Below are 16292 nucleotides of genomic sequence, written 5' to 3'. Positions count from 1 at the left end.
AACCGCCTCTACAAGCTCCTTATTCTGGTCCATATGAAGTGCTACGGCGCGGTGCCCACACCATGGATATCCTAGTGAACGGCAAAGCTACGAATGTCGCGTTGAATCGGGTTAAACCTGCGTATGTTTTTCCTGACACCCCACTAGCGGCACCTCGTCGCAGGCATTCACCTACCGCTGTTCCAGACACTGACGCCACATCTCCGGCGCCGGCTCTTCAACATCCGCCGCCCAACGCAGCACAACATCCACCTCCTGACGTTGTTCCTCCTCCTCCTCCGACGAGGACGACCCGTTCTGGACGTCGGGTGCACTTTCCGACGCGGTATCTCGACGCCGACGCTCCGCTTCCGCCCGGGGGGCTGATGTAGCGACGCTGCAGCGCGCTAATTCAAGCTCGCCGTGTGTGTGTGTGCTGTGCGCGTGTGTCAGTGCAGTGGTGCTGTAGCAATTACTCTACGCGACGTTGGTGAAGTTCCGCGCCCAGCCTCTAGAGGCGCTGTGTTTTCTATCTTTTATATACGTTCGGTTTATTGTTATTATTCCTTGTTTTATTGAGTTATGAGTAGTTCCTTGCCTCCTGACTTGTGTGGACGAGTACTGTTTCCTCTCCTAATTACGGAAGTTTTCCGAGGATTAAGGATACTCTGCTTAGGCCGGAAGCAAATTTTATAGCTCCGATCTGTCCATACATGCCGGGCGTCGCAAGATACGCGTTCGCAATAAAGTTATTGTTACTCAACTGAAGGTCTTCATTCTTCCGAATCACGTTAAGCAAAGGTCGGACAGCCACCAGTTTAGCTGTACCCGACAAACTGAATGTTTGTCAGAAGTAATAAATTTTGCTACACTCTAACTTAATTTAGCAAAAGAATTAATAAAATCAGAAAATTGAAAGTTAATTTGGTGACTGAAATTAATAGTGAACTTTGTTTCTGAAGCACTACGAAATTCAATCATTTCAAAAGCTACTTGAATCTAGGCAATTTATAAATAAGAGTTTTAACTTTGAACTTGAATTAAATGATTCTGAACAATTAACAATAGTAAAATTTAGTATGTACCAAGTTGAGCTGCAGTCACAGGTAAGCTAAAATATGGTAACAAAAGTCGCACTCTAAATATTGTAGCCAGCTATGAATACTTTAACTGAACTTTGAAACTAAAGCAGTGAAATGGAACGATATTACTTTGAATTTCAACAACACTCGGGTTCATTCTGGAAAAGGAAGGGACCCTGCTTGGTAATGCAATTGGGACAATGAGCAACAAAGGTTCATACTACATTGCTGTAATTTTGTGAGACAAATTGGACAGTTTGAAAAGCTGAGATCTGCCATACAGTTCTAAAACTTTATATGCTTCCAGTCTTGCTTGTTGGTTGATTGAAGGTTTGAAGTCGTCGATCGGGGAGGTGGCGACAGTCACTCATTGTCGGCTGTCGCTGTTGCAGAATCTGGATGTTGGCACGCCTTCTTCTCGACATGGTCACCAGGCGAAATGGGCTCTTGATGTGCGAAAGCTAATGCTTCCCGTCCGCGACACCGTGTCAGAAACTATCATAGCAAGCCGAGCGCAATTACATGGTGCCAAATCCCAAAAGCGCGGCATATCGCAGGAGCGTCACTCAGCACACCTGCTCCACCGCCCTACTCCAGCCAAACTCCCTCTGCCCGCGCTCCATGTGGCAGAGTTAACACTACCGAAGATCCTAAACACTTTGGTTCTCCACACGACCTGTCGATGTAATCGTTCGATAGCATGGTTTTCCCCAGGCCAGACCCTGCAAAAAAATGCAAATAATATTTACAAAACAAACCAATTATACATCGACATAAATGCATATATATATATATATATATATATATATATATATATATATATATATATATATATATATGTGTGTGTGTGTGTGTGTGTGTGTGTGTGTGTGTGTCTATATATATATATATATATATATATATATATATATATATATGTAGTAAAACAATTACAATATGTAAAAACACAGAAATGTCATATCTTCAGGTAACAATATAAGGAAAAAAAATTATAGTACAATAGATGGAAATAGGAGGATATGCATTTCCGGCGTTACACCCTGTCATGTTTACTGCTGAGCATACGCTTACTAGAACCACGTCTCAGGCATTGCAGCCCTTTGATTCTGCTCAGAAACGGATACAAATGAAATAAATTTTGATGATGAACACATAGGGCTAAGATCGCCACGAGAATGTGCACTCAGGAATAACGTCAGAGAGCTGCTGTGTCAACAGACGTCTTTCTAAATCCTAACGGCCAACATGACCAAACCTGAGACCTACTCAGCACATCACTCCAAGCGGAGTCATGCCCAACTTGGCGCCACAAACCACATTGTTGCTGACAGAAATTGCCATTCTGCTCATGGTGCCATGGTCACGCCCCCTAGTTGGAAGGTGCTCTCTGTGGCGAGGAACTGCTAGTTCTCTAGTGTGCACAGTGGGAGATTTGAGAGAAGGAAGATGCCACAGGGTAGCCTCCCCCACCAAAACAATAAAGCCCTCCTCCGAGGTCTGGGTACCAGCTCTCGTTGAGCTAATTATAATGAACTCACGACGATTTGTGTGTGCACCAATCGTAGAAAAGAAGGTTCACGGAGCTCAGAACCCCCAAATTTTGATACAGTCCCGGGAAACGAGAGACTCAGCTATTAGCGAATCCAAACCCCCCTTTCGATGCAAAGATGGAATTGCACATGAACACCTGGTCCCCTAACTTAGCCTTGAACTCCCATCAGCCTTGATTGCAATAGTGGGTCAATCACCTATGTGCAAATAGGATGTTCCACCTAGCCCTCTTCCAGTTCTGTTGTATAGCTTGGGGAATAACGTCCTTTGGGAGGAGATCGTTAATAGACCAAAGATTAGCGAGGGTGGAATTAAACGGATAAGCCAAAAAATAGACGCCATACAGACCTTAACAGATTCATGCTGAGCTGCATTGAACACGAAACTGAGCCAGGATGTCGAGAGCTCCCACTTCCTCTGAGATTTGCTGTAAAATATGATAGCTGCCTTTAGGTTATGGTTCATTTGATCCGCAAAAGACGCCTGTACGTCATAAGAGTTAGTGGTGATGTGCTGGACGGCATTCTCAGAGCAGAACCGCTTAAATACTTTGGAAATAAAGGCCGGTGCCTTATAACTAATGAGTGTTCTGGATGGTCCAAAAGTGGAAAAATTTCGGGACAAATTATGCATTGATAAAGGCGCTGTCATGGTCAGAACCAGACAAAAAGTGGAACAGGTAACCACAGCCACCAAGATATAACTATTCCCAGTACGAGGGCTGGCCCTACGTAATCGATAAAAATTTTATCCATAGGATGCTCCTCCCTGGCTGAATGCAAAAACCCCTTACAGGAGTTATAATTGGGCTTAGTGTTCTTACAGCTTTCGCACTCCCCCTCTAATGTTCATATATCTTTATAAAGGGCAGGCTAAGTAACATGTTGCTTGATCTTAGCAATAGTTCTATAATACCCCAGTGCCTGCCTACCATGGTGCTATGGAAAAATCGAAATGTGGGCACTACCAGCACCTTGTGTGGACAGATCTTGGGAATGTCGGCTGTACCAAAGCAGTCCTCAATGCAGGCTATACCCGAATCCTGGCCTCCACACAATAATCTCTGCTTAGTATCGGCAATTGTGGAGTACTCTTCCTGTTTGCTCTTTAAATTCGCTAATCGCTCTGGAACCTCAGTTAGCATTCCTGTTACCCAATCATTCGAAGAACGTGCATGCTCACTGCAATCCAGTCCCTAGGCGTCAAACTTCCAAATAAGGGCATTCACCACCAGATTATCAGGGTCCCTAACATGACTGACTTTAAAGCGAATGGCGGAAATGCGGATCGCCCACTGAGCAATTCGTCCAGTCTTTCTGGAAGGTGCCAGAACCCAGCTAAGGGCCTGGTTATCGGTTTCTGAAAGAAATTCTCTGTGCTCCACATAGAACTTGAATTTTTCGAGAGCAAAGAGTATCGCCAAGGCTTCCCATTCGTACACTGAATATTTCATGTCAGCAGTTGTAAATTTCATCAACACACAGGCTATTGGTCATCACTCTTACAAGAGGACCGCCACTACCCCGGAATTATACACATCCGTTTGGATGACAAACGGAAGCTCAAAATTGCGAATACCCAAAACGGGTGGACTGCTAAACGCAGCCTTAATGGTCTCAAAGGATGCCTGATGAATTTCGTCCCACCTAAAAACGACACCTTTCTTCCGCAGATCATTAAAAGGATTGGGTAACTGAGCAAAATTGGACACAGATTTGCGAAAAAAATTGGCTATGCCAGTGAATCTTGCAACACCTTTCTTAATCAAAGGGATGGGGAATTTGTACAGATCAGTATTTCGCTCCTGGTCAATCCTAAAATCGTCAACAGAAATTAGATTCCCAAAAGAGGAAATTTGAAGGTGTGCTTAGGTGATTTTAGATGGCTTCATGATCAGTTCCACCACTCTAAAGCGGAGTAGAACTGACTCCAGGAGTTGCAGATGTCGAGAAAGATTGTGCTATAGATGGCCATGTCATCCCAATAACTATAGACACACTTGAACTTACAATAACTCAAAACACAATACAGAAGACAGGACAAGATGGCATCTCCCATTGACAAACCAAGGTGACCCTTGTTGAATTCGAATAGTTTACAATCAGTAAAAAGGCGGTAATGTGCTTGTAATCCTCGTTTAATGGACTCTGGTTACATGCCTGGTTGAGGTCAAGAACTGTAAAAAATTGGGCCCCAGCAAACTGGGTGAAACAATCATGTAAATCTTGAAATGGTACACACTCTAGAACCAACTTTTCATTAACTTTCCTACAATCAACTACTGGACGAAACTCTCCACTCTTGCCCTTAGGTACCAGAAATGTAGGTGAAACATTGGGTGACATGGAAGGCCTCATGACCCTTCAGATAACATACCATCAATCAAACCAAGTAAACTCCGCACCTTGGGTGGAGCTTGTCTCACTGGGATCTCATTAGTAAGGCGGATCTTACACTCAATTTTACCGGTAACCGCCAGTTTGCCTGTCAACACCTCCACAAAGTGACTAAGGTCTTCCAAAAGCTGGTTTACATAGACCAAACATAAATGACTGATCTCAAATCTTGAGGAAGGTGGTAACACACTACCGATTCCCAAGGAACTTTGACAGGAGCACAAGGTCAGCCTCTCAGCAGGACAAAACTTAAAGTAAACAACTCTAACCTGACAGTCCAACATCGAACTATTGCTGTGTATAGTATCACAATCCATAATAAAGTTCACTGATAAATTCTTAACCACTACGAAGTTAATCATTCTCCTCATCATCCTCTCAATCCTTCTCATACTGAATCAAAATTGTAGTGTGAAAAGATCAACGGCTTGAGTGGGGGAAGAAGATGGCCAGTCATTTCAAAAGAAGATTTGGCGAATTCCAATGGTCGTAAAAGCGGATGAAACTTCTCACAACAGAGTGGCTTCTGTACTCCAGTGGAGCGGCCACAGATGGCCTTAGTTGTAACCATGCTACTGCAAATGCGGTAGCCAAAGTCGAAACTTCGGCTTGTGAAGCAGTCAGGAAGCATGTGATAATTGAAATATACCTCAGAAGGCTAATCCCTTGCTGACTAAGGTCAATGCAAGCTGGCTATCGGATTCTGGGGAGCCTGCATCATCTGTGAAACAAAACTGCGAACCTGCCAGTACCTCAAAATCCATTCTAAATCACAGACACAAAATCATACCGAAACAGACTTTTAAAATGGGAACCATAAACATACAGACAATGATGAAGGTGGGCAAGCTAAAGCAAGTTCTGGCACTACAGGATACAAGATTCAGGGGCGAAATCACAATGGAATCAGAGGGATTTGTAATTCTGGAAGGGTAACCCGGTGGGGGGGGGGGGGGGGGGGGAGAAACAACCTTTTATGTTTGACACAGCCTTTGTAGTAGATCTTAGATACCTGGACAGTTGCAAGGAAGGGCTTAAACGAGAGGCAGTGATACCTGACAATGAAAATAGGAAGCAAAAACTATATAATAGTAAATGCACATGGCCAACAAATGATAAGAACAAAAAGACAAAGTAGTAACTCGGCGTTTTTGGCCCACTTTGGATAGGGTAGTGATAGATGCGGACAAAAGAGGTGTCACTATTTTGCTAGGAGATTTTAACGCGCAAATAGCCATGGGAAGGAAGTTTAGAGGTCCTCTGGGGTATTATCTAGCCCACAAGAGAACAAACAAGAATGGTGAGAGATTAGTGGACCTGTGCAGGAGACACAAGATGAGAATAATGACCACCCATTACAAAGCTAAGGCAAGCAAGAAAACAACGTGGGTCAGCCCTCGAAAAATGATTGGGGAAAAACAACTATACCAAGCAGCAATCCATGACAAGAATCACAGAGAGATTATGAACACGAAAGTGAGAAAAATAGCAGGATGGAAACAGATCACTACCTTGTCGAAATAAGATGCAGATAGATACACTACAGAGCAAGGAGACGTAGGACCATAAACACTCACAGAATCGACCTAGATCTTCTGGAAAAATACAGAGCAGTGTATGCAAAGAGAATGGTAGTTCAAAGGAACTGGAGGATGGAAGAAGAGGCAGTGCGAATGGCTACTAACAACAAGAAAAGGAAGCATGAGTGGTAGACAGATGAATGCGAGAATGCAGTGGAAACCAGGAGGAAAGCATGGATGAAATGGCAACCCTGTAAAAAACAAGAAGACTGGTCGAACTTCCAGAATGTGAGAAAAAATGCTAACAAAACGATCAGAAATGCCAAGAGAAGTAGATGGAATGAGAAACTTGAAGAAGCAAACACAGTCTTCAAGAAACAGAAATCACGAATCTTTTTCAAAGAAATGAAGAGTAGAATTAAAGACTTAGGGCCAAAAGAACTCTTCGTAATAGGACAAGATGGCACAATAAAAATTGGCGAGAAAGTGGTGTGTGAGGAAATGGCTATGTATTTTAGGGATTTGCTGAATGCAGAAGCACCGACAGTAAAGTCGACACACTTACGCTCTAGGAACGAAAGTCAGGATAATCTAGACAGTGCATCCACCAGGGCAGAAGTAACATAGACAATTAAAAACCTCAAAAACAACAAGACATCAGGCAATGGTGGTAACTGTCCTGAAGAGATCAAGTGGGGTGGGCCTGAAATAGAAAGAAGTATGTACAATATAATAATGGATAGCTGTAGAAATAAGAAAATACCCATAGAGTGGAAAGAAGCCATTATAATACCACTACACAAGAAGGGACAAGAAAATACTGGATAACTACAGAGGCATCTCTCTCTTAAACATAGGGTAAAGGTTTTGTCAAGAACCTTGCTGAACAGAGTTGAAGAACAACTCAGGCCTACAATAGGAGAGTACCAGTGTGGCGTTAAAAAGGGAGGAACTGTACAGAACAGATATTTGGAATAAAAAGTGTAATAGAACACAGACACAGGAAAGGAAAAAAGATAATAGTGACATTTGTGGACTTCCAAAAGGTCTACAATTCATTTGACAGAAGTAATCTGCTTAATGTATTAGAGGACTGGATACTACATCAAATGCAATAATGAAGGAAATGTTAAGCGACACTGCTGTCATGATCAGGCATCACAGTATGCTGTCAGACAGCTTCGAAATAAAAACAGGAATCCGGCAAGGGGATGGACTGTCACCAGTTTTATTGAACCTGGTTTTGGATGAAGTAGCGACACAGTAGAGACAAATAAATACACTCCTGGAAATGGAAAAAAGAACACATTGACACCGGTGTGTTAGACCCACCATACTTGCTCCGGACACTGCGAGAGGGCTGTACAAGCAATGATCACATGCACGGCACAGCGGACACACCAGGAACCGCGGTGTTGGCCGTCGAATGGCGCTAGCTGCGCAGCATTTGTGCACCGCCGCCGTCAGTGTCAGCCAGTTTGCCGTGGCATACGGAGTTCCATCGCAGTCTTTAACACTGGTAGCATGCCGCGACAGCGTGGACGTGAACCGTATGTGCAGTTGACGGACTTTGAGCGAGGGCGTATAGTGGGCATGCGGGAGGCCGGGTGGACGTACCGCCGAATTGCTCAACACGTGGGGCGTGAGGTCTCCACAGTACATCGATGTTGTCGCCAGTGGTCGGCGGAAGGTGCACGTGCCCGTCGACCTGGGACCGGACCGCAGCGACGCACGGATGCACGCCAAGACCATAGGATCCTACACAGTGCCGTAGGGGACCGCACCGCCACTTCCCAGCAAATTAGGGACACTGTTGCTCCTGGGGTATCGGCGAGGACCATTCGCAACCGTCTCCATGAAGCTGGGCTATGGTCCCGCACACCGTTAGGCCGTCTTCCGCTCACGCCCCAACATCGTGCAGCCCGCCTCCAGTGGTGTCGCGACAGGCGTGAATGGAGGGACGAATGGAGACGTGTCGTCTTCAGCGATGAGAGTCGCCTCTGCCTTGGTGCCAATGATGGTCGTATGCGTGTTTGGCGCCGTGCAGGTGAGCGCCACAATCAGGACTGCATACGACCGAGGCACACAGGGCCAACACCCGGCATCATGGTGTGGGGAGCGATCTCCTACACTGGCCGTACACCACTGGTGATCGTCGAGGGGACACTGAATAGTGCACGGTACATCCAAACCGTCATCGAACCCATCGTTCTACCTTTCCTAGACCGGCAAGGGAACTTGCTGTTCCAACAGGACAATGCACGTCCGCATGTATCCCGTGCCACCCAACGTGCTCTAGAAGGTGTAAGTCAACTACCCTGGCCAGCAAGATCTCCGGATCTGTCCCCCATTGAGCATGTTTGGGACTGGATGAAGCGTCATCTCACGCGGTCTGCACGTCCAGCACGAACGCTGGTCCAACTGAGGCGCCAGGTGGAAATGGCATGGCAAGCCGTTCCAGAGGACTACATCCAGCATCTCTACGATCGTCTCCATGGGAGAATAGCAGCCTGCATTGCTGCGAAAGGTGGATATACACTGTATTAGTGCCGACATTGTGCATGCTCTGTTGCCTGTGTCTATGTGCCTGTGGTTCTGTCAGTGTGATAATGTGATGTATCTGACCCCAGGAATGTGTCAATAAAGTTTCCCCTTCCTGGGACAATGAATTCACGGTGTTCTTATTTCAATTTCCAGGAGTGTAGTAACATGAAGATCAAAGGTGTGCAAATAGAGTACAAGGTCCAAAATAATGCAACAATGGACTGCCTGGAATTCGCAGATGACATGCCACTCTTAAGTGAGACAGAAGAAGAAGCAAAGACAGCACTAAAAATGTAGCTGAAACAGCAGAAAAGGTCGAACTGAAGATTACATATAAGAAGACCAAGACATTGAAAACTGAGTCTGACTGGAAGACAGATGGCCAAGTGTTTGAGGAAGTCAATAGTTTTCGTTATTTTGGAGAGAAGACAACTGGTGGTGTACAGAGCAACAGTAGCACAGTAGACAGGGCACAGCTTTTGCAGAAGCTTCTGTATGCTGTGAAAACAACATATGGCTGTCACGGAATGCCAAATTGTGACACTGCAAAGCAACTGTAAGAAATGCTGCTTTGTATCCATCAGATACGATCACACTCAGCAAGTGAGGTTGTATACAGTTAGAGAACGAGGAAAGGAAAATTTTGAGAGACATATGGGGCGCCAAAAAACATGGGGATATCTGGATACACGGAACACGACAAGACCTGTATGAAAATATTGAACCCATACTGAGCGAGAAACAGAAGAGAAGGTTACAATTTGTTGGGCACATCATGAGGATAGATGAGGAGAGGTTGACTAAGAAGATATAGAATGCTACACGTCATATAGGAAACAACTGGGTGAAGGAAGTAAGAGATGACTGGAAGGCTGTAGGAATAAAAGAAAGGAATCTGCAGGCAGTAGTACAGGACAGGGAGAATTGTAAAGGGTCAGTGGATGGTCACAGGTGGCCGGACACCAAAATCATTGTTGTCTTAACAGAAGAAGAAAGGAAGAGAAGAGCTGAGAGAATAAAGCGGTATTGGGAAGAAGGAAGGCATGCAAAACAAGCCACATGTGATCCTGAAGGATCCTAACGAAGCAGAAGAAGAGGAATTGGCCAGGAAAAGTTTGAAACACTTAATTTCGCTCGCCACTCCCCCACCAGAGGCAACGTCTGCCCATTAACAGCCCAACATCCCTGGGAGGAGCAGCACAAGCAAGGCAACTTACAAATAGTCCTAACTCTCGCCGGTAGTCACGCAGGGAAACAGAGCTATCTGAGTCAATAAGTGGACACACAGGCCAGTGATTAAGTAATGCGCGAAGATAGGGCAGAGGCTCCTCCATCACGGGCTTAACATGGAAATAGCGTTTCGGCAAACCACAGCCTATATGCTTCTCTTATCTCCGAAGGCGATAGCTGTTCAGCCTCTCCCCCTATTGAACAGAGCGCTTACGAATGAAATGTGCCTCATCATTTCACCAAAAACACGCCTAGCACTTGTTCTTTCGCAAGAAACAAGTAGGTTGTTGGAAATCCCTGCAGGCATCCTAGTAATTACACTCTAACGCCTGCTGTTTTTGATCTGCGAAGCTCAATCCTTCAATAGCAGAAACCAAAGCATCTATGAGTAATTCAACTAAAGCAGAAGGTATATTGAAGAATGTAATATGTATATTGTCCCCTGGCCTCATGCCTTCTGGTATGTTGTCAATTACTTGAAGCTCCATAACCTTCAATTCTAAGTCTGATACTGCAGTCCGAATCTCCTCTCTGAAGGCTTGAAAACGCCAAAAATGTTTATGCTCAAATTCACTGATAATATGGTGCGATCATTTCAATCTGATAATACTTTTTGCAGGTTCTTCAGTGTCCCATATTCCTGCAAAATTTCAGAGAATATGTGGCTCAATACGCCTTGCGTTAATGGGTTCAACTGATGCACAATATTATGGTAAATCTATAATATCGGCTTGAAATTCAAATCTGATTGTCAGCCACAAGAAATTCCACCTGGCTTAAACTTTCGACAGAAATTTCCTCAATCCCCCAAAGCAAAAGCATCGTCAAGTTAGGCAATTTAATGAAGGAATCCCCAGCTGGCCTCTTCACTGCACCTGTGACACTACTACTACTTCGGAGGTAGCTGTTCGGGAGAAAAATCTTGCTCCCCACTCACTGCTCCTAAGTCCTTTGATCCGAGGTTGCTTACATTTTCTTGCAAATCTTGCGCCTGCCCTAACTTAACCTGCTCAGCATTAAGCTCAAACTGATGGCTATCACATAAAAGACTACCACAATGAACTAGCTGTGTCTGGAACCTGTAAATGTCTTATGGATGAGTTGGCTAATTTCTAAAAATTCCTTGTTCTGACATAAGGCCGACATAGCAGTGGCACAATCAGCTATTGTGATACCCACCTTGCCAGTGCTGTCGGTACTGATAGTCAAGGGGCTATCCAAACCCACATGCAAGCGAGCCAATAATCACATAACGGTTCCACCACACAGAAGGTGGAGTATTCTGAGCTCAAATGGCAAATGTTCCTTTTTCAAAACGGACAAGCTGGGACAGCCACAAGGCCTCATGCTCAGCAGTAAACATCTAAGAAAATACAATTCAATTAATGCCAACAAGTCAAATTAAAATACAAATAGAAAGAAAACAGCCAATGGTTAACCCCTTCCCCACTTGTCCCAGAGAAAAAGCACATTATGAATTGCCATTCAGTGGCCCCCTGGTACTCAGGATAGATTATGTGGGAAGGACTGAACCGGGTTTTCGCTAAATATCATTTTCCATTTGTAAGACATTTATTACAAAAGATTATAAGTTGAAAAATATTCAGTTTCGCATTAAGCAAACTGATTATAATGTATTTTGCAAACTGAAGGTAGAGGAGGAAGAAAGGAAAGGAAATGGGTTATTGATATCAGATGCACAAGGACATTATGTGGCATCAGTGGCGATGAGTGAAAATGGGCGCCAGACAAGGATTTGAGTCCGGGATCTCCTCCTTACTAGGCACTACACCGACACAGTGTTTATAATGGCTCTGCAGATATCTCGGCATGCCTCTCAGATGACCCACTATTCCAACAAGTGGCAACCATCTGCAGTCCGTGTCCATGTCCTCCATACTCATTACTTAGAGATTCCCGCAAGAGGTCGGATGTAATTCCGCAACCACACTGAATGCTGTGGATCCACTGCCCATCGATGCGATTCAGTTATAAAAATGCATTGCGTCTGTTTTTTTGTTTTTTGTTTTGGACATGTTCAAAAGAACAGACACTACACATTCATCTAAATGATTAAGGTGCAAATTTCCTGTTTCACATAAACGAAAGTTTCAGCAAATATCCTACAAATATTGCTGCTTAATAAATTTAAAATAGAATGGACGCAAAGAATTTATTAACAATTTAAAAACAAGCTCATAGGGCCTTAAATAAAACTTTAACAAGAAATAACAGAATTTAGTCTAATTGGAAATTTTACACATTTGGGAAAAGGAAAAAAACTATCAGCGCCAACATGCAGCATAATTGTTCTGATAAAGACGACCAGAATGAGATTTTCACTCTGCAGCAGAGTGTGCGCTGATATGAAACTTCCTGGCAGATTAAAACTGTGTGTCCGACCGAGACTCGAACTCGGGACCTTTGCCTTTCACGGGCAAGTGCTCTAACATCTGAACTACCGAAGCACGACTCACACCCGCTCCTCACAGCTTTACTTTTGCCAGTATCTCGTCTCCTACCTTCCAAACATTACAGAAGCTCTCCTGCGAACCAAGCAGAACTAGAACTCCTGAAAGAAAGGATACTGGGGAGACATGGCTTAGCCACAGCCTGGGGGATGTTTCCAGAATGAGATTTTCACTCTGCAGCTGGCGTTCTGGATTCTTTTTCACATGAAGCATATGCCCAGTGGCTACTGCTGCATAATTAATTTAAAATAGAGTGAATCCAAAAAATTCATTAACAATTTAAAAACAAGTTCATAGGGCTTAAAAATACTTGGAAAATAAATAACTGAATTCAGTAGAATTTTAAATTTTACACATTTGGGAAATGAAAGAAACTATCAGTGCTAACATGTGGTGAAATTACTCTGATGAAGAAGACCAGCAGATGTTCTAGAATCTTGTACCACAATTCAAATCTACAAATGGGATCCCAACTAATACAAAACCAAGAGCATGATGGGTAATCAAGACAATTACCTATAAATGCTTCCCCATTAACATACTGCCTCTACATCTAAAAGCCTCTTTGATTAAAAACTAGGACAGTGTCAGATAATAAAACTTAAAGAAAAAAATAGCAAATTAAGAAATGGACAATCATGTCTCTTCAAAATTTAAAACCCTGGTCAGCGCCAGTTGATAAAATTTAAGGAAATTTGACAACCTGGGCAACAGCTGTTCATGGCCCTGCAAAATATGATCCCAACAGAGTGAAACTATTAAACTGAAATTAATTAAAACACAAGATAGGGTGATGTTGTAACACTATCGCCCTGTCGGACGTGCGTTAGCTCAATAAAGCCTGTACTGTAATAAGTTCACGGGCTTCACCTTGTAAACAAGGATTTAGTACATAAATTGACCGCGTGTACCTAATGGAAGCAAGATCGGACCTATACTCAGTCATTAACTACAGTGATACGTCAAGCAAAAGTAAAGTATAATTACACGCTCGCATGGACATTAAGTACACACAGTAGATATTACCAATGATTAATAATTCGGTCGCCAGCCTAATTAGGCATTGAGTGAGTTTTTCCTTGTACAAGTGTGTGCATGTACAAGCATAATAACACGCAGTAATGTTGCGTTTTATGGCAAAGTTTGGAACCAGAAAGAATCTACTGAGCTAAGGTTTTCTTCTTTTGTACTAATTTGTATGAGCTAAAATTACACAACACCACACAGCAATGATTACTACGAACTGCACTTTGTATATTGATCAGACTGAAATCGGGCATAGATTTCCCTAGAATTAGCAATTTTGAAAACACACATACAATGTCAATATTAAAATTAAAAAAAAAACACTAATACACTTAGGTTAAATATAGAACTTAACTTTGCTGTTCAAATCTGATCAGTACACTTCAATATGTGCAAGAATGGGCAAGAGAAGGGGGGGGGGGTCCTGAAACTGTTATGGTCGTTATACTGAAACTAGTAAGTCCTGGAGGTAAATTAACACTCAAAATTACCAATCTGTGGATAATTACTCTTTTGTATTATTTCTGAATTAATTAGTTATCATTCTTTCTGTCTCAAATTAATTAACTAACATTGCGAGCTCAATTCAAACTTTATCTTTCAATTTAATCAAACTGTTGTTCTTTACGAACATTTACATTAACACTCCTAACTTTAAACGTCCTCATAGCATAGATTGGTCTGCATATAATTTAATGCTGACTGTAAACTTTCAATTCGGGATACTCGGGTTGCACAATATGTGGTAAGGACCCTGTCTAGGTCAATGATAAGGATAAGTGATGGCTAAGGCAATTCTGGTAAAAGTCACGTTATTATTGAACAGTTAAAACAGTTTCGACACTGGTCCACACAGATACACTTCTAAAGATGAAATAAATGTTTGACCTGTGCACGTCGGTGCGGCGGGTGGCGGGCAGCGAGATAGCGGGCAGCACAGCACACATACAAGCACGGCTAAGGCTCTCACAGTATCGGCACTTTCCTTCTTCTTAGCGTCGTAATCTTTCCAATTTTGTGCCTAAGGATATAGCCATGCCAAGTGGTCGTCGGAATCGGCCCATCCGAGGCTTAATGGAATTCACTTTTCCTGGATAGCCTCCTCAGTACGGTACATGTTCCTCCGACCGATACCCAACTCCGACTGTAATACTGAGCCCGTTGTGCCGAACCGCGCCAGTGTGCGTTTTCCCGCACTCGCCTGCATCCACCTTTTCCCACTCCCCTACAGGTAGGGTATTCACCACAGGTTTTCTACTACACATATCCAAATGCATTACCTACGTATGGACCAAGTGTATAAATTACAATTTTCACATCTTACAATAGCTTTAACATTAAATACACTTCCGTTTGGTTATCAAATTGCTTGAAATCTAACATAAATAATAACATTCATTTTTAAAAGTTGCTTACAGTTTCTTTAACATGACACGAAAAGAAAAAGAAATTCAAAACATTACTTATATTACTTTACATAAATTCAGAAAGACAAATTTATCTAAATTCATAAAGAAAAAAATTATTATAGGCACATTATTGTTACAATGACCCTTTTAAAAAAGAATTAAAGAAAATATTACAATTATTGTGGCAGAAGTCCATAATAAAGTTACATAACTTAATTCCTTTTTTTTTCGAGGTGATGCAGAAGGTGGCTGTCTCAGCAAAGACGATGCCAGCACCTGATGTTAGCTCATCTTATGTGCTGAACCAGTTCACAGCTCACTGAGCCAAAGGAGAGTACAGTGATCTCATAATCCAAAGGCAAAAGCACCTAATGAATCAGACTCTCCAAAATACCAGGTTCTCTGTACATTAGTTAATACAAACGCAATCTCCAAATGAGAGGAAAAGGACTTCAACATACAAGTAAAATAAATTTTGGTGCTCCAGGAACACAGAGGGCCAAGACTGCTACAATAACGCATACATTGGAATAATGCCAGAGAACCGCCATGTCAACAGGCCTTGTACTGAATCCTAATATCCAGTGTGACCAAATCTGGGCCTTACACTGTGCACCACTCCAAGCAGACCAAGTCTGACTTGACACCACAAACCATACTGTGACTGACAGCAACCGCCAGGTCGCTAGTGCAGAACGGTCATGCCCTATAATTGGAAGACACTCTGTGTGGTAAAGAACCGCTAGTTCTCTAGCACACACAATGGGAGACTTGAAAGAAGGAAGCCACCATGGCTCAATGATGTTAAATAATTTTGACTAAACAGATGGAAATTTTGTACTGATTGTAACTTTCAGTTAAAAGTATAGAAGGATAGCATTACATAAATAAGCGTTTGAGGTCTGGAAACAGCTCGTGCCTGTGAAAAATGAATGCTGTGTGAAGAGGAATCAAAGCCAAAGGCTAATTCACTCTGCACTCACATCAGCACATGTCACATCATACACTCAGAGTGGAGAAAATATGAAATTCACACTAGGGGAATGTCTCACTCCAGTGAAACCATGGCTGTATTAACGTTTTG

Source organism: Schistocerca cancellata, chromosome 3 (assembly GCF_023864275.1).
Source record: "Schistocerca cancellata isolate TAMUIC-IGC-003103 chromosome 3, iqSchCanc2.1, whole genome shotgun sequence".
Taxonomy (NCBI): domain Eukaryota; kingdom Metazoa; phylum Arthropoda; class Insecta; order Orthoptera; family Acrididae; genus Schistocerca; species Schistocerca cancellata.
Note: the sequence above shows the minus strand (reverse complement) of the source record.